This window comes from Emydura macquarii, unplaced genomic scaffold (assembly GCF_026122565.2).
Source record: "Emydura macquarii macquarii isolate MOO-44397 ecotype Brisbane River unplaced genomic scaffold, CSIRO-AGI_Emac_v2 contig_2473, whole genome shotgun sequence".
Taxonomy (NCBI): Eukaryota; Metazoa; Chordata; order Testudines; family Chelidae; genus Emydura; species Emydura macquarii.
Genome location: NW_027132610.1, coordinates 36,587,501 through 36,604,986, shown reverse-complemented (window position 1 = coordinate 36,604,986; position 17,486 = coordinate 36,587,501).

Genomic DNA, 17,486 nt, shown 5'->3' with positions numbered 1-17,486 from the left:
GGGTCCCCAGTTTAAGCCCTGATGAGCTGACCAAGATGGCAGTCATCATATAAGTGGGGGGCCTCATTTGGGCTCCAGAGATAAATTAATGAATCTCTACAGCTTGAGTTAAAGAGCCAGTCTCTGTGCATGGGGGGCAATGTGTCTGAGTTACATCCTTGGCAGACTGGCATGGAGGGGGACATGTACTGAGTACCAATGGGTTACATGATGTACCTCTTAACCTTCAAACTTGCCAATGTGTGACACAAGCCCCAGAGACATGTGACAAATAACTCAAAGGTGGGATATGTGAATTTTGTTGCTTGTCTCATTGTAACTGACAAATTATAAAGGTTTTAAAAGTATAAAACCTGTTTTTAAGGGTGTTTTCTCAACTGTGTGAATCAAATAAACCAGGTTTTCAATCTGTTTAATTGTGTGCGTGGTGGGAGGATGGCTGTCACTTGGGTGACACACAGGGAAGGGTTCCTTGCTCAGGCTTCTTAATGGGCAGGAACCACTCTAACCATAGGTAAACTAAGCAGCTGTGTAGGACAGCAGATTGGCCTGGATGCCTTTCTGGAGGGCATCTAGGTCAAATCTGCTGCCTTCAGCCTAAAAGGTACAATGCAGCACATCTGAGAGCTCTCAGGGATGGGCAGAGGAATAAGGAACATATTCTTCATTATCATTATTTATTTATTTGTATTATCTTAGTGCCCAGAATTCCCAGTTATGGACATGGTGTGCGGTTTGCTATCTTTACATTTATGGCTCTTTAAGGATTACTATGAATTTCCATAGACTTACAGGCTGTGATTCTCTACTTGGTTATACCATTTTCATGTAAAACAAGAGTAACAGATTAATGGTGTTGGAAATAATTTTCCTAATAATTTTATCAAAATTAACCCAACTCAGTTTCCACACAGGCATTCCTTTATTACCTCAAAAGCCATTTGGTGTTGGTTACATCCAAAATGCAAATACAAACATACACATACTTATAATCTGTTTCCTAGCAACAATAAAATTATAAGCATTGGCCAAATACTCCCACCAGGAGCAGGTTTGGGAGATCCCTTCCCATCATGACGTGACTCCAGAAGGGTGAGGAAAAGCTCTGACAAAGAAACCCCTAAAGTCTTGCCTTTTATACACTATAATAAGCAGGTGATGTCATTGCTGATTATTGAATCTTAGCTAAAGCCAGCTGCTGCAGTTGAGGGCTGAATCCTAGATTCTGGCCTGACCAAGACAAGGTTAATGGATGGATCCCTCTTTTCAAGGTTTATTTTAACCCTATTTGCCATATTTCTTCCTAACTACTGAATTAAACATTTATTTTGAAACAGACTTATATAACTGAGTATTTACCACACTAGTGCCCAAGTAACCATGCTTTCTTTACTTCTATTACCTCAACCCAAACCTTAAACAAGCTAATGCTGGTATTTTAAGGGTCACTACACAAACTAGTCTTCTTTCTCATGGTCTCATTCTTTTTGATCACTTGCTTTATGCCTGTCACTAATGCTAACATTCAAATTCTATTTAAAACAACAGTTGTCCCAGGTCCAACTTAGGCCAATATGGGACACCCTGTACCCCATACACACCAATTTTACATGGTTATGATATATTTTGTACAAAGTATGCCTTGTGAGGCATCATTTGAAAACTCATAATCTGCTGAATATTATTATCCTGTTGAAATGGGTGTAACAACACTGCATGTAAAATTATGAAATTTTGCTATATAATTGTTACTGAAATTTGTTACAGTTCTGGGTAACACCCAGAAACCAGTTTCTCAGAGACATAGACACACTAGCACACCAGCAAGGTGTGAAGGGGCTTTTACCTACTTAACTGTCCATTCACTAGCAGGGGGGAAGGTGTAAACAATAAATTTATATTGCATCACAGGAACATTTCAAACCTCATGTCCACAAGGAACCGAGTGTCATCATGACACAGCAATGATGTTTCTAGCACTTTAAGTTATAAAGGGGGAGGAAAACATGACTCTACCTCCCATCTCCCTGCTCATGACATCAGTGAACACCTGAAAGACCCTGAACTGGGGGCAGGGTCCCTGGATGAAAAGGAAAACCAGCCTGTGAACTGTTGTAGCTTATGGTGAGAGAGACATTTTGCTTTTGAGGTCATTTAGCTTTTTATTTCTTTCGTAACCAACTCTGACTATTATGCCTTATCACTCGTACTCACTTAAAATCTATCTATTTGCAGTTACTTTTTTTATTGTTTTATCCAATCCAGTATGCTTTAATTGAAGTATTGGGAAAACTCTACTTGAGAATATAAGGACAGTGCATAACCATTTTCCAGTGTTAGAATGACAGACCATCTATGATCTTGCACCGTCCAGGAGAATGTTGAGCAGTGCTAGATGCACATTTCTGGGAAACAATGCTGGAACTAAGAATTGCGGGTGTTGCCCTTTATGTAACTCATGAGTGGCTGGGAGAGCATTCATGTATTTAGTTGGGAGTGAATTTACATGCTGAAGGCTGCATGAGCAGATCAGGAGTCACTGTTCTGGCAGTAAAGCAGTGTAAAAGGCATCCCAGGTTAGAGAGTTCAGGGGACACCGGTGTTCAACAGTCCAGATTGTACCCTGGGGAATGTCATACTATACTCCTACAGATGTTCCCTATACAAGCTTCACAGGATCTAATTATGGAGCAGAAGGAACAGCACTTTCTCGCCAGCTACTAATTCATATAACTATGTAACTACTATATTTGTGCATTCTGTGAAACCCTTTTTAAGGTCATCGCCAACATTTCCTCACTCTTCCTTCTTGACCACTTCATGGGAAGTACAATTTTGTTATGCCTTTAGTAAGAACTGTTCACTACCATGTGACTAACATTTTGGCTGGTGTTTGCAGATTAATTCAAGCCAGGTTTCATTATATATGTGTAGTGTACAGGACTAGGGCAGTATCCTTTTTAAAAGTTTGTGAGCCCTCTAGCGGTGCTCATCATGTACTAAGTTTTAGAAGCTGCCTGAAACCAGACAGCCATGTATATACAGGTAGTCCTGGCATGTTTGTGTATATTTGGTGAACATGGTAACTTCGCACTCAGCTGTGGCCATGTGGTTTCTTTATGTTATCTTTGTTGTGTAAAGAGCAAAACATGAGGATGAAGGGAAAATAGCATATATTATTTTTTATTTCAGTTCCTTTGCATACTTCAGGACAAATACATAGAGAGCTACTTGAATCACCATACAAAAATGTTGTAACTTTTTAAAATGTACCATTCTTTTCCCAAAATTTTTTAATTTCACCCATCTCTGCCTATATACTACAACTGTTTCTCGTCTAACTACATGCTAAGACTGTTTGGAAAGTCTAGGAGCTTTGCACCACACAATTTGGAGGTTACAGCTAATCTTTCGGTTCATAGGCTTTGTTTGTTTTTTACTTTGTCTTCTCTTGGCTCTGTTCTTTGACTTTTGCAGCTACAGCAGCATTTGGAGAGTCATTGGAGTGTCTTCAGGCAGAGAATCACACTATACATCACCTGCAGGCCCAGAATAAAGAATATTGAGGCCCTGTACACTGTGGATATTGCTCAGCCCACACCTTTCTACATATTTCACGCCACACACAGACCCCCCCAACCCTCCCCCCGTACTTCATCCCATCACAACCTCCCACGTGCCCCTTCCATCCACATACCCTAACAACCCTCCACCAGCTCCCAGTTATCCTGACAACCCTCCCCATCTCAGCAATCCCAGTATACATCCCTCTCACCTCAGCCCCACCAAGCAAAGTCCCTAACATCTCCAATCACTCCCAACATCTCTGCCCCCAAATACCTCAACATCCCTCACTTGCCACAACCCCTTATCCTACAGCCCCACAACATTTCCCACTCACCCCATAGCCCACCAACAACTCACTCCAACCCCTCATCCACCACTCCTGGGACCTTCCTGGTCATTCTCTGGTGATCCCCTTCTCTCCTGAATTATTTCTCCCTCCCATCCTGGATGAAGGCAGCTCCTCCAGGATCCAGCCACTCATCTCCATAGTCTTCCATTCTCTGCCTCTCATTCACATAGCCCTGTGCTGCTTGGGTTTGGCCCAGCCACCTGTCCATCATGGAGGGGCAGCCAGGTCAAACCCGAGTGAGTGGTGTTGTGACCTGGCAAACAGGATCTCATTGCCACTCAGGTTTCACCTGGCAACCCTTCCAACATGATAGAAGGATGTCTGGGACATATTTGATCGAGTGACATTGAGACCTGGCACATGGGGTAACTGGGGTCACTGCACTACTCATTTTTTTGTTTCTTTTTCCTGGTGGTCAGGGGTACCCCCCCCTGCCCCAAGATGGGAACCCTGTGCAAGTGCATTGAGTGCACATTACTTAATTCGGGCCTGATCATCTTGGATCTGTGATGGAGCAGTGTATGCACATTTTCTATTCCAGATATGTTACTTTATATACTTTACACTATATGTATTTGCACAGCCTTGTATCCAAGACAACTATCAATATTAGGCTTTATCTATAAGGTATGGACACGGGACATAACTTAGTGCATGGAATAGAGTAGATTAGATCCACATCTGGTTGCAGAGGTAACATGGGAGCCCAAGGGCTCTTGAGAATATGAATCCATGCCCCTATATAATAATGTAACTGTAATAATGGTGTTGCTCTAAATCCTATGGGTTCTCACACTGTTCCATTGCCTTAAATATGATTATTTCTGGTTTACTGTGAGCTGAGAATCAGACCATATTTATCTTCTTCTGAATTTATAGACTTTTTATTTCATTGCTGTTTCTTTGATGTAATGCTACCAAGAAGGTTTTGATATTAACAGTAACACTTAGAGATTAACTCTGTTCAGGTACATTATGGATTAAATTTATCATTCATAAAGTCACTAGAAAATATTTAACCATATGATTCATTCACTTTGCACATAATCAGCCTATGAATTATATGATTAAACATGATGGACTGACAATATGAATGATAAATTCAGTCAGTAGAGTATTTTTGATGCATTTTATCTTTCTCCGGTACATTATCAAAAATGAAACTTTGTCCATAACATTTAGAATATCTGCTATAAGTCCTTGGCCATCTAGTACCAATGATCATTTCTATTCATAGAGTAATGGGGTAATACTTACACTTTGGAAGGTAATGTGTATCTCTTTATTTGTAAAGCAGTCATGTAATGCCACATCCATAATGGAAAGTAAATAATATGCCTTGACATTAATAAACACTTCTGGCAATTGTTAAAATAATTGAGGGTGGTGGCTAGTGAAAAAGGAGTATGTCTGTGAAGAAGTAGGAGGAGCGCTGCAGTATGACTCATTGACATCTTGCTACTTCCTGGTTTGCATGTTGCTAGGATGATGTCTTCTTCATGCTCTTGGCTCTGGAAGCTTATGTATCAACTGGGGAAGGAAATTCTCTCACATGTTTTCTGTGAAGTCCTTAGCACACCCGTTGGTGCTGTATCATAAATAAGAATAATAATGAAAAGTTCCAGAGGGGTAGCCATGTTAGTCTGTATACAGCAAAAACAACGAGAATCCTGTAATGCTTTAAAGACTAACAAATTTAATTTCTACAGGCATAAGCTTTCGTGGGCTGTAACCCACTTCTTCAGATGTAAGGAATAGAAATCACATAGGAGGTGTATATATACATCTTAGGGTAAGGAACAACAATGGGGAAGTTAGGTACGAGCAAAGTCCATTCAGTTAGAGTAGTTGAGGCCTATTCACAACCATTGATTAGGAGGTGAGAATATGTGAACAGTGACAATGACTTCTTGTAATGAGATAACCATTCCAAGTCCCTATTTAGACCCAGTTTAATTGTGTTGAGTTTGCATATGAGTTCCAGTTCTGCAGTTTCTCTTTGAAATCTGTTTTTGAAGTTTTTTTGTAGAAGTATAGCAACTTTCAAGTCAGCTAAAGAGTGTTCTGGGAGATTGAAGTGTTCTCCAACTGTTTTATGGATGTTACCATTCTTTATGTCTGATTTGAGTCCATTTATTCTTTTGCATAGTGACAGTCCAGTTTGGCCAATGTACATGGCAGAGGGGCATTGCTGGCACATGATGGCATATATTACATTAGTAGATGTGCAGGTGAATGAGCTCCTGATGGTGTGGCCAATGTGGTTAGGACCTGTGATGGTGTCACTAGAATCGATGTGTGGGCAGAGCTGGCAACGGGGTTTGTTGCAGGGATAGGATCCTGGGTTACTGTTCTTCTTGTATGGTGTATGGTTGCTGGTGAATATTTGCTTCAGATTGGGGGGCTGCCTGTAAGCAAGGATAGGTCTGCCTCCCACAGCTTGAGATAGTGAGGGATCATCTGCTAGGATAGATTGTAGATCCTTAATGATGTGTTGGAGAGGTTTTAACTGGGGGCTGTAGGTGATGGCCAGTGGTATTCTGTTGTTTTCTTTGTTGGGTCTGTCCTGTAGTAGGTGACTTCTGGGTACCCGACTGGCTCTGTCAATTTGTTTCTTCACCTCTCCAGGTGGGTATTGTAGTTTTAAGAATGTTTTATGAAGATTTTGTAGGTGTTTGTCTCTGTCTGAGGGATCGGAGCAAATCCGGTTGTATCTGAAGGCTTGGCTGTAGACAATGGATCGTGTAATGTGTCCAGGGTGGAAGCTGGAGGCATGAAGATACGTATTGGGGTCAGTTGGTTTTCGGTATAGGATGATATTAATGTGACCATCCTTTCTTTGTATTGTAGTGTCCAGGAAGAGGATTTCTTGTGTGGACTGGTCCAGGCTGCGGTTGATGCTGGGGTGGAAATTATTGAAATCCTGGTGAAATTCTTCGAGGGACTCTTTCCTGTGGGTCCATATGATGAAAATGTCATCAATGTAGTGTAGGTAAAGGAGAGATGCTTGGGGACAAATGTTGAGGAAGCATTGTTCTAGGTCAGCCATAAAAATGTTGGCATACTGTGGGGCCATGCGGGTGCCCATAGCTGTGCCACTGACTTGAAGGTATAGATTGTCTCCAAATCTGAAGTAGTTGTGGGTTAGGACAAAGTCACAAAGTTCAGCTACCAGGTGTGACATATCATCATCAGGGAAAATATTCCTGATGGCTTGTAGTCCATCTTTGTGTGGAATGTTGGTGTAGAGAGCTTCTACATCCATAGTTGCTCGGATAGTATTCTCTGGGAGATCACCCATGGAGTATAGTTTTCTCAGGAAGTCAGTGGTATCACAAAGATAGCTAAGAATGCTGGTGGCATAGGGCCTGAGGAGAGAGTTCATATAGCCTGACAGTCCTGCTGTGAGAGTGCCAATGCCTGAGACGATGGGGTGTCCAGGATTCCCAGGTTTGTGGATCTTGGGTAGCAGATAGAATAACCCTGTTCGGGGCTTAGGGGGTGTGTCTGTGTAGATTTGTTCCTGTGATTCTTTGGGTTGTTTCTTAAGTAAATGTTGTAGTTTCTTTTCATATTCCTCAGTGGGATCAGACAGCAGTGGCTTGTAAAATGTGGTGTTGGAGAGTTGTCTGGTAGCCTCCAGTTTGTAATCAGATCTATTCATGTTGATAACGGCACCTCCTTTGTCAGCCTCTTTGATTATAATGTCAGAGTTGTTGTTGAGGGTGTGGATGGCGTTGCGTTCTGCATGGCTGAGGTTATGAGGCAAGTTGTGTTGCTTGTTGACAATCTCAGCTTGTGCACGTTGGAGGAAACACTCTATGTAAAAGTCTAGTCTGTTGTTTCGACCGTCAGGAGGAGTCCATGCAGAATTCTTCTTCTTGTAGTGTTGATAGGAAGGTATCTGTGTGTTGTTCAATAGTGTGGTGGAAATATTCCTTGAGTCAGAAACAGCGAAAGTAGGATTCCAGGTGAGGGATCATAATAATGTGAACTCTGTTCCTCCCAACTGGTGGTTCTACTCTGAAAAGTGACTGTAAAAATGCACTGTGGGACAATTCATATTCATTATGCCTCCGTGATGTGTCTATCAAATTTACTCAGTTGACCAATAAAAGGAAGGTAATCCTTGCCAACTCAACCTGAGATCTGAAAGTCAAGTTGGGGACTTATGAGCATTGTATTAAAGATTCTTAAATTAAAATTTACTTAATTTTGTTGCTGTTGCATGATACGGAAAAGACTCCCACTCATGCTCTTGTCTTGGGTCTGCAGCGATACTATAAGTGAAAAAGTAATAAAAACATATTTTGATATGACTCTGAAAACAGAGAGAGAGCAAGAGATGTGTTGGGGAAAAATACTATGTTGATGTAGTCACTTTACCATGACCATTTTAAAAGAATGGTTTTCCTGAACTGTTACAATGACTTCAGCAATGTGAATGTTAATGTGAATGTGAATGTTAATGTGAATTTAGCAGCTTTTCCTTTATATATGTGTAGCATTAAAGATAACATACAAGATTGTATTTTCCTATTGTTTCAATTTTACACATAGGACACATTTAGTAAATCTGATCTCCTCTTCCTTTCCACCAGCAAACATTTCCCTCTCAGCTCTTTATATATTAGGAGTGAAATCCTGCTCCACCGAAGTCAATGGCAAAACTCCCTGTGACTTCATTGGCACCGAAACTTAGATTCTGTTCAATATCAATACGTCTCCACCACAGCAGGCTACACTTCCCCAGTCAGCCAGTTTCTTGGTCTGAGGTTCCAAGTCCTCAAGCTTGGGGACAAAAGGTGGGCACTTACATTTATATTTAAGTTCCTGTATAATTTTCCTGATTTTTCACTTCAGCCACAATTCCTGTTGGCTCCAACATCTCAGAAAATCAGGTTACATTAGTTGACCAGCTTTAATCATCCAAGCGTGAAAATTCACCTTTGGATAGCTCTATAGACTTTGGGATGAGCTGTCCAAAAATGCAAGAACATCAACTAGTAAACGTAGGAGCAATTCAATCAGCCTCATCTAAAACTTGTATTCACCCTTCTGCTGCCTTCAAAACAAAGACAATGCTGAAGAAAAAGGACAACAAAATTTAATAGAAAAGGAAGTGATCTGGTTGATACTCAGTCCATTTTTGGTAGAATATTTCCTTTTCAATTTTCTTCCACAGCCTCAGCCCTCTGTCTTGTGAATATGAACTTTAATCTGTGGGAACACTACTGATTGCAATGAGTAGGTACCAAGAATAGATAATAGAGTGTAGTAAGAAGTGAGATTTACCTTTTAACATTATGTTTTCCATGTACCACAATGCATACACATTTCATTATTGCCAAGTACAGAGCAGTTCTGATGGTTCATTTTCACTCCTTTTCATTTTTTCCCCACTCTTTTTTGCAAACCTGACCAAAAGCTGAGCTCTCATTGAGGATGATGCCCTCAACTTGAATTCCAGATTCCAGACCCAACAAACTTTGGGCTAAATTTGGTTTTTTTTTATCAGATTCACTTTAAGTGGGGAATTTAGCTGTACTGGACAGTCAGAAGCTCTTGGAGTTGATAGGAGGTTAGACTAGATGACCCTTGCAGTCCCTTTTAACCCTATAATTCTGCCTGCACAGAGTAGAATAGCTTAGGAGGAGAGGGGCTTGTGTGTGGTGAACTCAGTAAAACCCTTTTGTGCTACTGCAGATAAGAGTTGTGTGCATTGCCTGTGACTGCTGCTGAGTTCTAGGGTTCACAGAGGGGTTGGAAGTATATAGCTGGAAGCAAATATGGCACTTGGTCTGGTCCCCTTGAGCTGTAAAATGCTACTGGGCATATTAAGCAGATCCCTAACTAATGTTCAATAGAGCACTACAGCAGCATTCTGCCTGGCTACTCTGAAGGTGCACTTGGTGAAGAAAAAACTCCCAGCATTCTCTTATCTCCCAGCATACCCATAAATCAGCATTTTGTCCTCCGTCAGTTTCCCTTTACCAGAACAGTTATACAACTTGAATCCTGGTGCAGCCACTTAGCTGACTAGGGGCCTTGTCCAAAGCCCACTGAACCCACAGTAAAGGATAATGCTCACACTGAAAACCGTGTTTTCTGTACAGTGAATGCTAGTGAAATAATTCATAGTTACACAAGCACTTAGCAGCTGTTTAAAGAGGGGCCAAATGTAAAAAATATAGTAGAGGAACAAAATTACAAGACTAGAGATGAACATAGGAATCTCTTTCTCCTTCAGGTGAAAGACCTGATCTAGTACTTATTGAAATCATTTGAAGGACTCCTGTTCACTTCAACAGGCTTTGGATGAGGTTCCTAAGAAGGACCATTGCCAGTAGGATGTGAACAGGTGCAAATGCAACTGCAACTGAGTCTCTATTATGCATTAAGGTATTGTTTAATTTTCTAAACGTAATATGTAGAGACAAAACAAGGTATTTTTAAAACAGACTGGGTACATTTACACAATAAACAGTAATTCTGCATCTCTGGGACAGATCCTTAGCTGATAAAAATGGACATAACTCCATTGATCTGGCCCAGTGTCTCATTCTAGCTCATCTTTTCTGCGTGCCATATATATGGAGGAAATATCCTTGTAACAAACATCACCTGACCTGAACTCTGACCTCTAATATATCAGAATGACTACTCAGAATTACTCAGAACCACCGAGCAGTTCAAACTACCATTTAAACAAATAAAAATAAATAAGCCTTCCAGAGTAATGTTTTCATCTTTCTCTTCCCTTGTGGAATTCCTCTATACCCTACCCAAAATTAGATTGGTTTGTGGTACAGAACAGATAACATTCAGTCCTGTATTAGTAAAACTTTTATTGGTAAATAATGAAGATTTGCCATGCAGTATATTCCCATGCTATGTAATGCATGCATCTTTTAACAAGCAAACTGAACCAGCAAACACTAAGGCACAGAGCACAAAGCATATTTTGTCATTAAACTGGCTACCTACCAGACTCATAGCCCTTGCACTACATTAATTTTCTTTCAATACATTTTAAATCATTTCATGGATACAGTAATTACACTATACTCATACCATGTCAATCAATCACGGCTGTGAATCAATACAGTAGGTGTTTTGTCTGCTGTTTATAAATAAACATAGTCACATATGCCAAATATCTTATAAAACTACAATTAGTTAGGATAAAGAGTAAATTTGTTCTTGTATTGATCTCACTTCTTCTCATGGTATATAGTGTTGCCATCTATATGTCTTCCTTAAATTCTAACTTGTATTAACTTTTTCATATCAGTGGAGTTTCACTAATGAGGCTTGCCTTTTTTCAGTCAATCTCAAGTAGACTAATCACAATAAATAATTGTGCAGGAGACTGAGGCAAAGAATTTATGTCTCGGTTGCTTATATACACGGGAAGATTTGCAAAACCATAAATGGGAACGTGTTGTCTAACTTCAATTGAAAGTCAGAGATTCAGATGCAGAACTCTAAGCTTCTCTGAAAATTTCAGCCATGAGAAGTGGTTGAATGATAATGTAATATACAAAAACTAAGGGCAAAAATTTTTGAAAGTACATCAGAAGGCGGAGGCTTACCAAGCAGTCGGTGTGGCTAGTGGACAATTGAGGTGCTAAAGAACCGCTCAAGGAAGACAAGGCCATTGCAATATCTGCTTGTCTCTCACCAACAGAAGTTGGGCCAATAAAATATGTTACCTCACTCACCTTGTCTCTCTAAGGCTATTGCAAAGCAGATAAATAATTTTTTTGCATCAGTCTCCACTGCAGTGGAGTTTGGGGAGATCTCCATATCCAAGACATTCTTTTTAAGTGACAGATCTGAAGATCTGCCTCAGATTAAAATGTTAGTAGAGGAGGTTTTGGAACAAATTGATAAATTAAAGAGTAATAAGTCACCAGGACCAGATGGTATTTACCCAAGAGTTCTGAAGGAATTCAAATATGAAATTGCAGAACTACTAACTGTGATATGTAACCTATTGCTTAAATCAGCCTCTGTACCAGATCACTGATGGACAGCTTATGTGACGCTGATTTTTAAAAAAGGCTCTAGAGCTGATCCTGGCAATTACAGACCACTTTGATAATTGCCCTGTGCCGTTCATTTCCTCTGAAACATCTTATACTGGCCACTTCTGGAAGACAGGATAATGGGCCTGATGAACCATTGGTCTGAACCAATGCAACTGTTTATATGTTCTTTCAAAAATAGATAAAGATGTATGCTTTGCAGAAGGAAGAAAGCAGCAGCAAGAAAAAAAGGCATAGGAAACCAGGGTCCAATTTGACACTGGTTAGCTTAGTTGACCTATTTGTGGTTCATTTATGCCATCTACAACATTTTTTTAAGAATTATTGCTCATCAAAAAATCTGATGACAGCCCTGCCTGAGTAAATATTAAAGCCTGTGTGAAATTTTGTGGTATTACTTTTCTGGGGTTTGTGTGAATATTTTTTGCTGTTTTTCAATTTTGCTGCACTTAAGTGCTCCCATCCCACATCCACCAGACTCTTAGAAGGTGAAATCCTGACCCCACTAAGGTCAATGAATGTTTTCTCATTGTCTTCAAAGGTGTTTGGATTTCATCCTATGTGTTTTCGGAATGAACACAAAGTATGAATGTGAAACTAATATGAAACTGAAGTATTTGCACTATTTTCACATCAAAACCAGATGAAACTATATGAATTTTGTATGATTTCAGTGCAACACTATCAGTTAGCCCCGATATTAATTTAAAACCAGGCTCAGGTTCATTAACCTACACAAACCTTTTGATGAACCTGGCTTGTTTTGAGTCTGCAATGAAACCCAACACTTCAGGAGCTTAACATGGCCTTCAGTTTCATTGCAAACATCTTGAACATAATTACTATAGTTCTGAAGATATAAAATGCTGTGCACCATGTCCCCATCTGATGTAAATTGGTGTAACTTCACTGAGTTCAATGATGCTAACATCAGTGCATCAGTTGAGTTCCTGACCCTTTAAGTGACAGATAGAATTACTGTTAGTAAATGTATGTTGCCCAAATTTTTAAAAAATGGACAAGGTAGATATTATGCTGCTGTACCTTTTTCAGTGAAGTAGTATATACATTTTAACATCCAAGATTTCGAGATCCCTTTGAATATCTGAGAAAAGAAACCTTTTGTCCAGAAAACATATAATTTAATAACATGTATTTAAGTTTTATAAAATGCCAATCCATTATTTACTTCCCCCCACCTACTCGATATTAGGCAGATTAATACTTTTTTTTTCTTAATCTGGAGCATTTATTTTTCTGTCAGAATAGCATTAATTATGCAAAAGTGGTCACACTGAGAGACTCGTCCTGTTATTCTTGGTTGTTTTGAGTATAAGTACAATCCACCCTGACTGTAAGTCTACCCTTGGGAGCCAAACAATTTGGCTGTTAGTATAATGAGGTGTGGCTCATCATCAGGGTGATTATAATGTAGTGTAAGGGAATAGGGAGTCAAGTCTACAGTATATTAGCTTTCTTTCTTAAAGACTATGCTTTGGAATAATGGTTGAGTATTGTAACATTTTTCTTCACTGCAAGTCTTCAGGGGTTGAGTATCCTCCAATGGACTGTTTTGATACTAATAGGAATGCACGTTTAGAACATGAAAATCCCTGTATCTGTTCCTTCAGGCAATTTGTACAGAGGATAATTCATATCTGATGAATACTTGGTGACACTGAATGGTCCAGTGAAGATTGGTGCTAATTTTGCAATAATGCTCTCTGCTGCATCTGTGTCTTAGAAAGAAGGTATTGTTCACCAGGTCATGAACATATACAAATCACTTGTATCTGTTCATGATCATAGTATTGCTTTCTGTCCTGTAATTTCCTATTGAAGTTGCCCTACAGTGATTGTGTTTATTCTTGTGTATCTGATATATGTTCTGCTTTATAATCTGCTACTTGGTCAGATGCGGACCAGCTCTGGGAACAACACTGCATGTTATTCATCATAAGGTGCTCTCTTCAGGGAAACAAAAATTCATCCTAAAAATGTCACTTACAAATTCTCTCTGTCCTTCCCTCTCAAAAATGTGGTCAAGACATTATTTTGATTCATACTGAATGGTTGAGGTAAATGAGTCATTAAAGGAAAAAATGTGTACTCAATATGCGATATTAGGGTGCCAATTGACAGGCACACCCTATAATACACGGGGATTTTAACATTAGAGCTGTGTGAAAGGTTTATTAGAAATAAAACCAAGTCCAAATGACACAAAAGTCACCTGGGTTGTGGAATTTCATTACAAACCTCTAATTTGTTGAAAGATTCACTAAGAATTGAGAACCTATTGGCTGTCTTTACTATTTAGATTGCAAGCTCTTTTAAGTAGTGAGTCTCTCACTGTGTGTCTGTACAGTGAAGCCCGAAACTCAGATGAAGACACCAGGCACTGCAATAATATACATAATAAATTTAAAAACAAATCTAGGAGAAATGCATTCTTTTGGAAATACATTTTCTTATTGAAGATTGGGCTCAATCTAACCCACAACTCAAAGCATTATTAGATGGATACACACACACACAGGGAAAAAAAAAAACAAATTAAATATCTGTTTGAACCCCTAAGTGGTGACATTGCCATATTTCACACCTCTCTACATCACTGATTGCCATTAAGCCAATAGCATTTACTTACCATTGTCACACAGAAGTATGTGATACCTCTGTACCACTGTTCTGCGACTTCTGGCAGATGTTAACTTTTAAAGGTGTGAGTATTTTGTTACACAGCAGTTATATCTTCAAAGAGTTTTTTTAATTGGCCAGTAATCTGGGGTACTAATATATACTATTTCTTCTTGCTGGTTTTTGTTAAGAAGGCAATTTCTGCCTTCACTAGGATATTCACTAGGATATAGTTCACTAATGGCTATTACAATAGACACTCATTAGTAGCAACATATTGATGCCCTTTTGCTATGTTGCTCTTCAGCGGCCTTTGCTTTTAGGAGGAGTATTGACAATTCACAGGAGGGAAAGTGTACCCATGGGAAATGTTGCTCGTAATGGGCGATTTCTCTTACAAGGTGTGGCTGCAAACAAGAGGCTACAGTATTTGTTTCTGCTTCATAGCTGTGTATCATGGAATATTTGTATAAGGCCATCTTTATCAAACACAATCAACCAACTATTTGCTGTCATGTTGCAATAATCTTAGGTACTCCAAAATGGTCAGTTGCCAAATGAACCAGAAAAAAAAATATATATATATATATATATATTAATGTTATTTAAGTTATTTAAGTTCAAAACACTTTCAACTTCTTCCTATAAATATGCGGGTGTTTTTTTAAATTGCTGTATTATATGGTTCTCAAAATGAGCAACTGGAAGATGTCACCTTTTCTTAATCTAGTCAAAACTCGAAATTGATAATTATGCCCTGTAGAAAGTAAAGAAACCTCATATTCAAAACTCTGTCACTTGCTTGTTAGCTGTTCAAATAATTGGGGCTTAATTGTTGAGGTAGACAATCTATTTAAAAGTGGAAGATGTAAAGAGATTTTCTTGTCATTGTGTTTTATATATGACTTTGTAGTTCTGCTTTTTTTTCTCCATGAAAATACATTTCTGTGTAATCAAAGTCTGTGTTGCAAAATCTCCTATTTTTTCAGCCATTTCAGTACACAATAGCATGTGAGGGTTTGAAAATACATTTAATCTAGAAATGTCTTCAGATCACAAAATACCACAAGACAGTCCTTTTCTAAAATCAGAAAGTTCCTTTCTGGTATGTGTGTGCAGTGTTCTGTTTCCATATGCTAATATCCTGTCATTTCTCTGAACATCTTTCTGCGTGAATGCTTTTCCAAGGCCCACATGACATGTTTCTATGTGAACTGTAAACAGCCTTAAAGTCTCAGAATGCTTAAAATGGATTGTTGCTTAGTGCTTGCTAGAAATATTGAAAGACCTTCTGGTGGAAAGCAGTGCATTCAAAAGGGACAACATGTTTAGTTACAATACTGTGCAACTCTGATCATGAGCTTCAACATAGTCCTCTGTGAATTTATGGAGGAATCTAATGATTGCAAAGAACTGTCCAGATGTTTAAGAGGTAGTTGTGGTTGGAAATTACTTATCTCATTGCATGTTGCCAGTTATTTATTCAAAGGGTCACCAGAATATGCTTCAGAGCATAGTCAGTCTGAGTAAGGAGGATTTCATGTTGACTTTTTAAAAACTTTGGTAGATACTCTTTCTTATAGCCCAAATGACCACTAAAATCATTGCCATCACCAAGAGAAGGCGTATGGCCAGGCTGAATTGCTTAGATTAGATTTCCGCTTTATCTGCTTAAAATCTTATGTATTTTGGCTTGGATTGTAAGAATTAGACTTTTCCAATTTTACTGGACAATTCACTCATCGTGAAAATGCAGAAGTCTTTTTTAGATTATGCTAATTTTGGGAGCCAATGTTGATAGTGTAGACACTGCACATGGATACCCTGGCTGAAGGCCTGATCCTGTCATCCTTACTCATGTTGAGTAATATTTTAGTAGTCCCACTGATTTCAGTTGAGCTACTGATGGAGTATGGACTACTCATGACTAAAGCAAGCAGACTCTAGTCCTGAATTAGCATGCATGGAATTCAAAAGAAAGTGGAACTGTTTTAATTGATTAAGGACAATGAAGAGCATAATTTTATATTGGGATAATCTGTAGTGGAAAGAAAAGAAGCTGTTCTTTGAGGGTTTTAGTTGCAGCAATTTCCCAGCAATGTTGTACAATTTGAAGAACGTGCATTTTGTTTTACAAGAGATTTGCATTAAGATGTGCACATTTTATAAAAGTTATACCTACAGTATGAAGTTATGTAAGAATATTTTTCTAATAAAAGTTCCTGTATAACTCTAATAGAAAACTTTCTTTCTTTCTTTCTTTCTTTTTCTTTCTTTCTTTCTTTCTTTCTTTCTTTCTTTCTTTCTTTCTTACAGCTGTGGACTTAAACAAAAGGCCCTGTGATTCCCTCTGATGGCCTTTCCTGGATTTATTTCTCAATAATGACACTTTGGGGAGCAATTCTATAGGGAATGAGATTGATCACCCATCACTGCTGCTGATGTACTGTTTAACCAAGCTGATGAACCATAAACTGTCATCAGAGAGGGTATCAAACTAACAGTGTGTGTCTTACAGCTTACTCTCCTGTGCACCCAACAATAATGATAATTCTCTTAGTCCATTAGACAGCACAAGGGCCTGTTAAACAAAGTACTGGAGTAGTACAGTTCATGTGACCCCAAAAGGAAACCAAATCCTACTGAATGGGCTAAACAGTGACAGAAACTGAAGCCGTGGGTCACTAAGCAAGAAGCCCACTGCTTAATGCCTTAGTGGGACTTTGACATACAGGAAGGATTTCTAAACTTGAAGCTCCTATTCAAAGTAGGTAGAAATGTTCTGAAGATAGCTTAGCTTAAATAATTCTTTGGATGTTTATATTTAGTGAACAGCAGATAGAAATTTCATTCCTTAATCACTTTAGTTTGTTATGCTT